The following is a 9,984-nucleotide window of genomic DNA, read 5'->3' on the forward strand; positions in this document are numbered from 1 at the left end:
CAGATCGGCTTTTCTCACCAGAGCCGGTGCTCCAGCACTTCCTGCAGGGACGACCGCGCCGGGCACTCCTCTGCTCCAGGCACCTTGCCGCGCCTGGCGGGTCCAGGACTCTCCTGAGCCCCTCAGACAATGGCGCTCGCCCCCCCACAGGCGACTCGGGTCCACCCCCGCCCGCCCCGAGCCGAGCCGATGAGGTCCCCGCCGAGGCGGCGCCGATCGCCGAGCAGCCTTTTCCGGGGGCGCCGCTCCCGCTCCTCTCAGGCGGCCGCGCGGCGCCTCACTGCTGCGCGCGCCGTTCCCGCCCTTCGCCTCAGGCGGCCGCGCGGCGCCTCACTGCTGCGCGCGCCGTTCCCGCCCTTCGCCTCAGGCGGCCGCGCGGCGCCTCACTGCTACGCGCGCCGTTCCCGCCCTTCGCCTCAGGCGGACGCTCCGCCCCTCACGTCGGCGCGCGCCGTTCCCGCCCTTCGCCTCAGGCGGACGCTCCGCCCCTCACGTCGGCGCGCGCCGTTCCCGCCCTGGTCCCGCCCTCTCGCCCTCCCCGGCGCGGCGGCCGCCCGCCCGCACCCTTCACTTCCTCACTCCCTTCACTTCCTCACTCCGCGGGGCTCGGACCCGAGTGCGAACGGGAGAAACCGGTCCCTCCCGTAAAGCAAAACGGTGAAGGGACTCGGTTCCTCAGCCCTAAGAAAAGGTGCCAAGCTCAGGGTCGGTCCCCATCCATCAGCTCGGGTGTCGTCATTGTCCTCATTTCGCGGAGGGGGCGTGCCGAAAGTAATTTTTCAGTCCACTGTTTTGGATATTGGTCTGTAATTTTTTTTTGAGCTTATTTTCAAGCCTGCTTCATTCTTTCTACCACTCCAGAGTGCTGTGGTTGGCAGGATATATACAGCCTTTTTTTAATTCCCCGTTTACTCATGAAGGCTGGAATTACTTCACTCACCAAATCTCCTGTCTCTATCTCATGTTAGCCAGTGATCCATACCAACAGCTAATTTCCTTAAACAGATGGATTTCTGACACTTAAAGCTGCTCTGTTTCTTTTAGTGAGGAGTCATCAACCCATCCTCAAAAGATGTATATGATGATAAGCAGAGACTATTTCTTTAGAGCAGTTTACATAATCCATTTGCAGTATTTACCAAGGTCTCCAGCTTCTCTGATGCAAGAGATGGGAGCTTGGTCTTATTAGTTTGCTAACAGAATTCATCTCAGTAGAGAAAATGAGATGGCACGAAGCACCTCACACTAGTCCAGAGGTGCCTCCACACCTCCCTCCAGTAAAAACAGACTGCAGCACAAAGTCCATAACACGAGATGCTCCAGCAGGTCACCAGGCGATGCACGTCCACAGCCAGTGTCTGCCCTTCCTCCTCCTCATCCAAAACCCTGCCCTGGCCTCTCCTGATGCCCGCCACGCCACGCTGAGGCTGAGTGCAGGCCATGGCCCTGCGTGAAGAGTGGCTGGCCGAGGCCGAGCCAGGGTGGGTGAAAGGCCTCTCCCCGGTAGCTCCCGCAGCCCCCCCGAGGGTTGTATCTGCCTTGTCAGGACCATGGCCCCTCAGTGCCAGCCAGCACAGCCCGCCGTGGCCCAGTACAGTCTGCCATGGCTGCTCTAAGCTCTCCGTGGAGCTGCGAACAGCAAGGACTAATGGCCAGGGCTGCTGCCAGTCATGTGAGCCCACAGTGAGTAGGGACAGTGTCTTTACATGGGTGCAAGATGCAGTCAGGTGCGCAGCAGTGTGTGCACACCTGTTGGCACAACACAGGTTCTGGGAGGCCCAAAAAGTGTTACTGGCACGCATTTGGGTACAGAAAGGGTGACAGGAAGGATCTGAATGTACAAAAAGGTAGAGGTGCACTCTCAGACTCCCTCGGCCCTGCTCCTGGTCTCCAGCGAGCAGTGAGGGTGTTAACATGCCATGGAGGAAGAATGTGCAGCAATCAGAGCATCAGATGATGAGAAAACAGATCTAAGAGCTCAGAGCAAAACAGGAAAGGGAAGACATTTAGTCCAAGCCTTTGCATTTGTATTTTTTTTTATTGCAGAGCAAGGTTGTTCTTTTTTTTTTTTTTTTCCTCTCTTTCTTCTTCCTGACTGTTTGTCAACAGATGTACACTGGAGAGGAAGCTGGTCCGCAGGGGCTGTGTTTTCAACGGATATGACTGCAGCGAGAAGAACCTACTGCAGCACATTGGCAAGACCTGCCTTGACTGCAAGATGGGTCACTTCCTGATGGACAGTTTCAAAGTTAGGTAAAGCAGGAAATGAGGGGGAGAGAAGCCCGTGTCACTTTGAGGTCTGTTTGCAGTCGGTTCTGGACTGAGAAGAGCTGGGGGTATGTGGACATGAACATGGCCAGGTTAAGGCAAGTTGCTGTATTGATGAAGTCATAAGCAGATTCTTCAGTTAATAAACAGTGTTAAGTGGAGAAACATGGGAAATCAAACACATCCAAAAATTAGATCTGGTGAAATGTTTTTTCCTCAAGTATTTCAGGTTCTTGTGAGATCCTTAAATCAAAGTGCTACACTTACACAGAAGGGAGAACAAGCTGTAAGGGCCGTCTGGGCATGCTTGGGGTGGCAGCTAACCTCATCTAGGAGGTGCTGGTTAGGAGCCTCCAGGACTTGTAGGGAATCTGAAGGGGTGCCAAGACTTTTCCATTTACTCAGGAAAACATTGGTTGGATCATACTCTGAGTTGAGGCTTGCAACAACACCTTACAGATTCAGTCACACAGTAGGAAATAATTGCCTTGAAGGCTACACAACCTGGAAATCAAACCCTTTAATTTCTTTGGTGTCAATGGAGAACAGAAGTTCTTTACCACACTGAGGTCTTTCCCTTGCTGATCTGAGGGATCTTCAAGGAAAACTGCTACCAAGGCTGATCTGAGCTCAAGACCATAACTCAGAGCAGCTGAGCTTTTAAATAGTAGCTGCTGGTCTCAATCCACCATGGAGAGCTTTTCTTTCTCTAAGCCTCTCTGACAGGCAAATACTGCTCTGCTTCTCCACAACTCAGATGAGGGTAAAAATATGGTTGGGGTTTTGCTGACATTTTGCAGAGTGGCTTACAGAGAGGGCATTCCAGCATTCCCCAAGAATGGGATGCACTGGAGCAGGCTGTTGAATCTACTAACATACAGCTTCATCTGCCGTTTCTCAAGTTCAGGGGGCTGCAAAGCGCTAGCGAGGCATGGCCAAGGCATGAGGAACACCTCCCAGAAGCACTGCTTTGAATATAGACAGGCTTTGTCTGTGAATGGTTATGCTTTCCAAAGTCTGTGCATTTCTTTGTACAGCTCTGATCACCTTCCATACCCTGTATCCAAAGCATGCACACTTAAGGACAAGATCCTTACAGGAAATGAGAGCTCTTGCTTCTGGAGGCCAGCGGTGTGTGTAACTGGTGTTTAGGTAGTGAGAACATGGTTTTCAACAGCTAAACCAGAGTCTAAATCTGAACCTAAATCACTGAGAGTTTCAGGAACGTCCCCTTTATTCTGTGGCTGAACCACAAAGGGGTGAGAGCTGAGTCATCAAGACAAAACCAAGATAAAGCAGTACATCAAACGAAGACAGACTCAAGACAGTAAAAATAAAACCAGTAGCAATAAGTGGAAGGCGGCATGATCCAAGTTCACCAGTGGTGGCTAAGTCTTATGAGAGCAGCTGGGCCTTCCTGGAAGTGTTGGACCTCCCACGCTTGCTGTATGCAACAGACCTGAACATGATAGAAAACATCTGCGTGCCCTGAACATGCAGAAGTCAGGCCGAATCCATAACAGAATCCTGCTAAATTAAAAGATAAAGAAATCCCTTCAAATTTACCCAAACAAAATCTCTGAAAAAGCAGTAGCTTCTAGGTGATAGGAAGATGTAAGGGAATCCCTGTGTTTCCATACATACATTCCATCACAACAGCACACACAAACTGTGGTCCCATGGAGTGCATTTAGGATTAGGGCTAATCAGGGCTGGTATCTAGGGATCACTTAGTAACAATTAAAAAAACCCAACTAACCCTGAAGCATGTATTACTCCTTTAGTGGCATCAGCATTCTGCATTTTTACAGGAACCTTGCTCTACTGGTGACTTAACGTGACTAATTTTTCTGGTATTCTCTGTGCTGACAGTTCTCTGTGAGGTGGGAGTGAACGTCTTTCAGGGTTCACTCACACAACTGCAGAAGAGGATCTACCTGCTTTTATTTTGCACTTAAAGCTTGTTGCTTTTGTACTGGATGTGGACACTTCACTGTGTGCTGGAACCTGGGGCCTTGCACTGGTGTGACAGTAAGGGAAGTTAAACTTTCACTGTGGGGATCAAGTTGTTAGTCTGAAGGGGCACTCAGGTTTCTGTAAAACTATGATATTTGAAACTGCACCACTGGCAGGAGCAGCTTAAGAAATTGCAGTGCTCGGCTGATATGTGCACTTTTCTCTCAGCATCAGACATTTCTGTGTGCACGATTGGCTGGGACAGATATTTTACTCATTCCTTGCTTCAAGGAACGTTTGGTTTTGATTTCAGCAGATGTTTTCCTGAGGAGGGGCAGGAGAGATAAGGGGATACTTTTTTCTGATAGATGAGTTACACCAGGGTTGTTATACCATGGGATGTTTTTCACTTCCTTCCAAAGCACTCAGTAGTTGGGAAACATTACAAAACAGATGGCCTAGGAAGTTTGAGTGTGCCAGTTCTTGTATTTTGGTAAATTTAACACTGGAGAATTACTAGTATCTGTCTGGCCAGTCTGTTAAACTAAGAGTCATTTTTTAAAGCTCTGGTAGGATAGCTTTTTACAAAAGTTCACATAGGATGGGTCAACTTCTAAAAGTCTAACACTGGATTTGGGGTACCATGGCTAGCTCCAAACAAAGATTTTTCTAATTAAGGAGTGATGGGCAAAGGGGAGACTGTATAGTGAGAGAACTGGAAAATCTGCTGAACAAACAAGGGGTTTGAGGGAGATGGGAACAGATTGGAATCCAGCTTGTGATGAAGATGTGATGAATCCAGGTTTTGTGATTAATCAAGAAAGGTGAGAGATTGAAGATGTCATTTCAAACTCTATCAAAATTGATACCTTTTAGTTGTTGGGGTGGCCAGAGCAAAGATGGGTGACACAGATCAGCCCCAAATGGACAAGATCTGAGTCATTATAATAATGTTGTAAATAAGGAAAACTATCTTCATATAAACAAGGCCTGAGTAGCACTCACTGTCTTCCCATCTGATGGAGGCTAGTGTGGGATATTTCGGAAATACAAATTCCCAACCACACTGTCAGGGACAGGCAGTGAGTCAGAAATGTGAAAGCCCAGCAGACATTTTCTCTTCTGTTCCCATCATTGTGAGCAGCGTGGGGTGACAGCCAGAAAGTTAGATCACTTGTCTAATAGGATGCATTTGACACAGAAAATGAATGATGAAAAGTTGAAAAGCAAAATGAAAATTCCTGAAGGCCAAAGGACAGTGAGATAAAAGTTAGTACTGAGTTTTCAGGAAAGGCTGAATGTGGCCAAAAACTTGCGATGCATTAAATGACTTGTCCTGCCTGTTCACATCAAATCTCTTCAAGTGGTCTCCAAGTTCAGTATTCTTGTTGAGGGAAGACTTAACACATAACAGTACAGCATATAGGGATATTTTTCTGAGAGCCTTAAGTTCAAGATGTAGCCTAGCTCTGTATAAGCACTCGTGGTCTCATTTTTTTGGTTTAACTGTAATAATGTTGCAACAGTATTTTTGCAGTGAATGCTTCACCACCCAAGAAACTAAAGAAAATGGCATTACCTTATGTGTCTCATGCAGTGAACAACCTCCCTTCAGTTCCATTGGGACTAAGAAACTGGGTTATCCAGTTTATGTTTCAGGTACTGATAGACTGTGCATTGCACAAGTCCCTGACTTTTTGAGAGTCTGCATCATCAGCAGCAATAAATTACCAGAGTGCCAGGAGCCCCAGCCCCAAACTGCATTTGTGCCTGCGCAGTCTGTCACTGTCTCTGTCCACTGCTGTGAATAATTGAGTGTAGTGACAGAGGCTGGAACTTTGCTAATAGTTTTTTACTTTTGAATTAAAGTAAGTAATGGAAGGAGGAGTAGCCTGTCTGTATGTATTACTCTGCTCTTCGGGACAACTGTCAGAGCAGTTCTCCTCTTTACAGGGAAAACGAAGCATAAGAAGGTTATTAAATTGGATTGGTGAACATTTTTCTGATAAAGCAGGTTTTGACAGAAAATGTGGTTCTTTATGGGAAAGTTTTCATTAAAAGAAAATCTGGAAGACATTTGGCTAAAAACTAATATACCACAAAAATAGATGGTCCCCATCTCTAGGCATCAAGCAGGGATTTCATATTCCATGACTTTTCTGGAGCTCTGCCTCTTGTTAGGCAAGAGCAGATTGCAGTTTGATATGAGGACTGCACTGCAGCATGAGCCTGCACTGCTGACAAGGATGAGGTCACAAATCACAACTCCCAGAACGTGCAGCAGTGGCATTCTCAAACATATTGGTACAGATTTAGCAGCAATATTTTAGTTTTGTATTTCTTTCTTTCTGGAGGTTATATTTTTTCCAACCAATCAATTCTACTGATTTTCTGAAGGCCAGATGCAAGTTACTGGTAAGAGCCCCTGTTCTTCAGTCCTCACCAACCTCCACCATGTAAACAAGATGGCCATCACTTGAATAACGTAGAAGAATAAAGTGGGCAAAGATCATTCCTTGCTCCTGTGGAAAAAAATGTCTAAAATGCATCTCTATGATTCTGTTTGGTAGCTCTTGTCCGGTACTTAAAAGAGCAGTGATACAACTAACTTTCTGATGTATATGCAAATGAACTGATAATATGGCTGCTTTTTGTTTATCGGTACAATCCTGTTGAGCCACTCCAATTCAGAGTATGATTGCTTATGTTTTGCTGTTCACATGAAACACCTGCTATTAGTGTCAATAAAACTTCTGTCACAAACAGTAATGCAACCACCAGTTGCTTATAGTGCTTCTGGGAAATTAAAATTTTACCCCGTGATGGCAATATGGGATATGCCTAATCTATATCCATGCTTTGCAGGAAGACAGCAAAACCCTCACAGATGCTGAGAATGTAGCTTCACAATTTCATTTCCAGCTGCTAACATAAGGATAAGTTTAGTTGTGGTGACAAGAACTGCTATAGCTAAGCATCTCATTGCATTACAGCCAAGATATAATCAGTATCCACAGGGATGGCTGGATTGCTGGAAATTGAAGCCATTAGCTCACAAATGGAAAAAGCAGTAGCTTCATCGCACAGCGTTACCACTTGGATGTCCAGATCTCCCGATAGCAGAAATCTCTCTTGGTAAAGCTACAATTCCCTTTCTGGCTTGTTGCAAGAGAAATTTCATTTTGTTTTATCAGGACAATCATAAGTAAAACAACACAAGGAATAACCTAAGGCCTTTCTGACTATGAAATCAGGTATCTTTCAGCAAGCTTTTCAACCTCCACAAACCGTCCTCCAAAGCAATGAGATAGAAATACAAAGAAAAAGGTGTCCTATCCACTAGTGCAGCAGGGCCCAGTGGATAATGTTCCACTTACTGGGTCAAGATGCAGAATAGCCCAAAAGGCATATAGCCTGCAGAGGCTTCACTACACACTAAAAACAAAGGCAGTTGCAATCAGCAAACAATTACAGAAATCAGGCTAGGCCCACAGTTGATCCTGGTGGCCTCTTTCAAGAACATCTTCATATTAGTACTGTGGGTGTCTGCTGGAAGTGTGAAAATAACAAGATTTTAGCAAGGACTAAAAGTTGTAGAAGGCTCAAGAGAAGAAAAAAATTTCTGAATCCACTCCTAGAAAATTTATAGCTATGTGTTCCTTGTCTACCAGCAAAGTAGTACCAGTAGTACCTCCAGTGGACTCAGTTTATCACTTCATTACCCAAAGCTATCAGCTGGCATCAGTTTTATGAAGCTTCACTCCTAACTTCACCCTTTAGAAAACCTTTAGAAATTAGGTTGATTGCATAACTGTGTCTTGAGGCAAGTATGGGTGTAAAGAACTATTCAGGAAGAGTATCTCTGAAAAATGAAGTATCTATGCCCAGCAAGCCCCAGTTTGTGTTGGTTCTCTCTCCCCTCCCATCACTTGTATTGTTATTATTATTTCTCATGTGTTGTCCTCCACATTTTGTTTTCATCTCCATAAGCCCAAACAGAGCCCTATAACCATGCGCCACTACCAGTAGCCTGTCTCACTGAAATCCTAACCATTGTTTAGTTGTCCTACAATAATAAACTACAAGTTCCTTTTCATTTTTTATCACTGTAGATCTCACAGGGCATTACAGGAATAGATAAACACTATTTTACCCATTTTTACAAGGAGAAGGGATCACTTAAGATACCGTGGTGAGTCACTGACATAGCCTGAATAGCATCCATGTTGTGTTCTTGTCACTGAACTCTGGCTCTATCATCAGAGACTCCTGAGAATTCCTGGCAGGATGTTGCCTCATCTGGGAAGAGGAACAGGTTGCAGTTCCTGTCTAGAGAATGAGGCAACAAAGGCTTGGCTTTGTTTTAAATTATGCAAGTGTCCTCTTCAGAGAGCATAGCTGTTGGTCAGAAATGTGACATAACTATAGACATGCAGAGCAAGTGCCATTCCACTTCAAAGCAAATATGGGCTTTCAGTGGGAAGGAGATAATCCAAGACCTTCAAGAACAGGGAGGTTTTTTGGTTTGGGTTTGAGGTTTTTTTTGGTTTATGGTTTCTACTCAGCAAAAGTCTTTTTTTCTTTATAGTGACACTTGGTTCTACCTCTTGCAGTGCAGAGATAGATGGCTGCTTGCTTGTTTATGGAAGCTGCATACAAGACCCAAACTGTTACAAAGATTAGCTGCCTTGTGACACTGGCTCATTAGTGACTGCAGTACAGGGTGACAGGAGCTCATGTGAGATCAGCACCACATTCTGGGGTCAAGTCATATGTCCTGCCACATCAGAACAGGCCAGGAAATAGTGATGAGATGCTTAAGGACTGCTGGCAAAACTTAGAACAAGGGCCTGGGGCCTTGCACATCAAACCAGTGACTGTGCTCATGTGCTGTGCCTGGAGCTTACTTTCAGGCTCAGTGTTTCAAGAGAGGTAAAAAGGGCTGCCACTTCATGCTCCTTAGGGGCCAGAGAATATCATCATGGTAGAAACTCTGTCTTTTTGCTTTCTGCAATTTCTATTCCTGAAGCACCAGTGAATGCTTTTCTCTCTGCTTCCTCAGTTCTGTCCCTGTGGAAGATCCTTTCCAAGATACACCGAAGAACCTGTTACTGAGGTAAAAACAGAAGAAAAGAAACTGATTATCTCTCAGAGCACCGGAAAAGATGCCTGAAAAGTGGCTTGGCTCATTTGATTGTTTTGGTGGTTTTTTACTGGGTGACAAGTCCTAAAGAATACAAGCTTCAGAGAATGAGAGAGAAGACAAACAAGCAAATATTCACCTGGAGTGTTTTGCCTTTAGCCAGTAGACAGTGCTGTTCTTGGGCATCCTTGAAGAAAGCATACAGCTATGAAATGTGCAGGATCTGAGTGAGCCTGGTCCACAGAACAGGTTTTCAAAAAACGTGAAAGAAGCAAAGGAAAGTGAGGATAACAGCCTGTATGGATAATTCAGTACCAGAGAGTGTAACAGCAGATTTGGTTTTCTATAACTGACTGGTCTCAGGACTGTAAAAAGAGACAGAGAGAAGCTGTAGAGTGTTTTAAAAGGGATACAGGTGGAAACTCCTAAACAGAGCTCTGTGGGAGACAATATATACTGGGGGACAATGATTTTGAGGGTGTCAGCACAAGCTGATAGGCTTTCCCCCTCCAAGCCTTCACTGCTGAATTGCTGCCACAAGGATCTCTGGGTAGAATTCAGGTGTGTCCTTCAGATATGTCCTTAGCCTGGGTGGCAGCCTCTGTGAGCACCAGTAT

Source organism: Athene noctua, chromosome 10 (assembly GCF_965140245.1).
Source record: "Athene noctua chromosome 10, bAthNoc1.hap1.1, whole genome shotgun sequence".
In the NCBI taxonomy this organism is placed as follows: domain Eukaryota; kingdom Metazoa; phylum Chordata; class Aves; order Strigiformes; family Strigidae; genus Athene; species Athene noctua.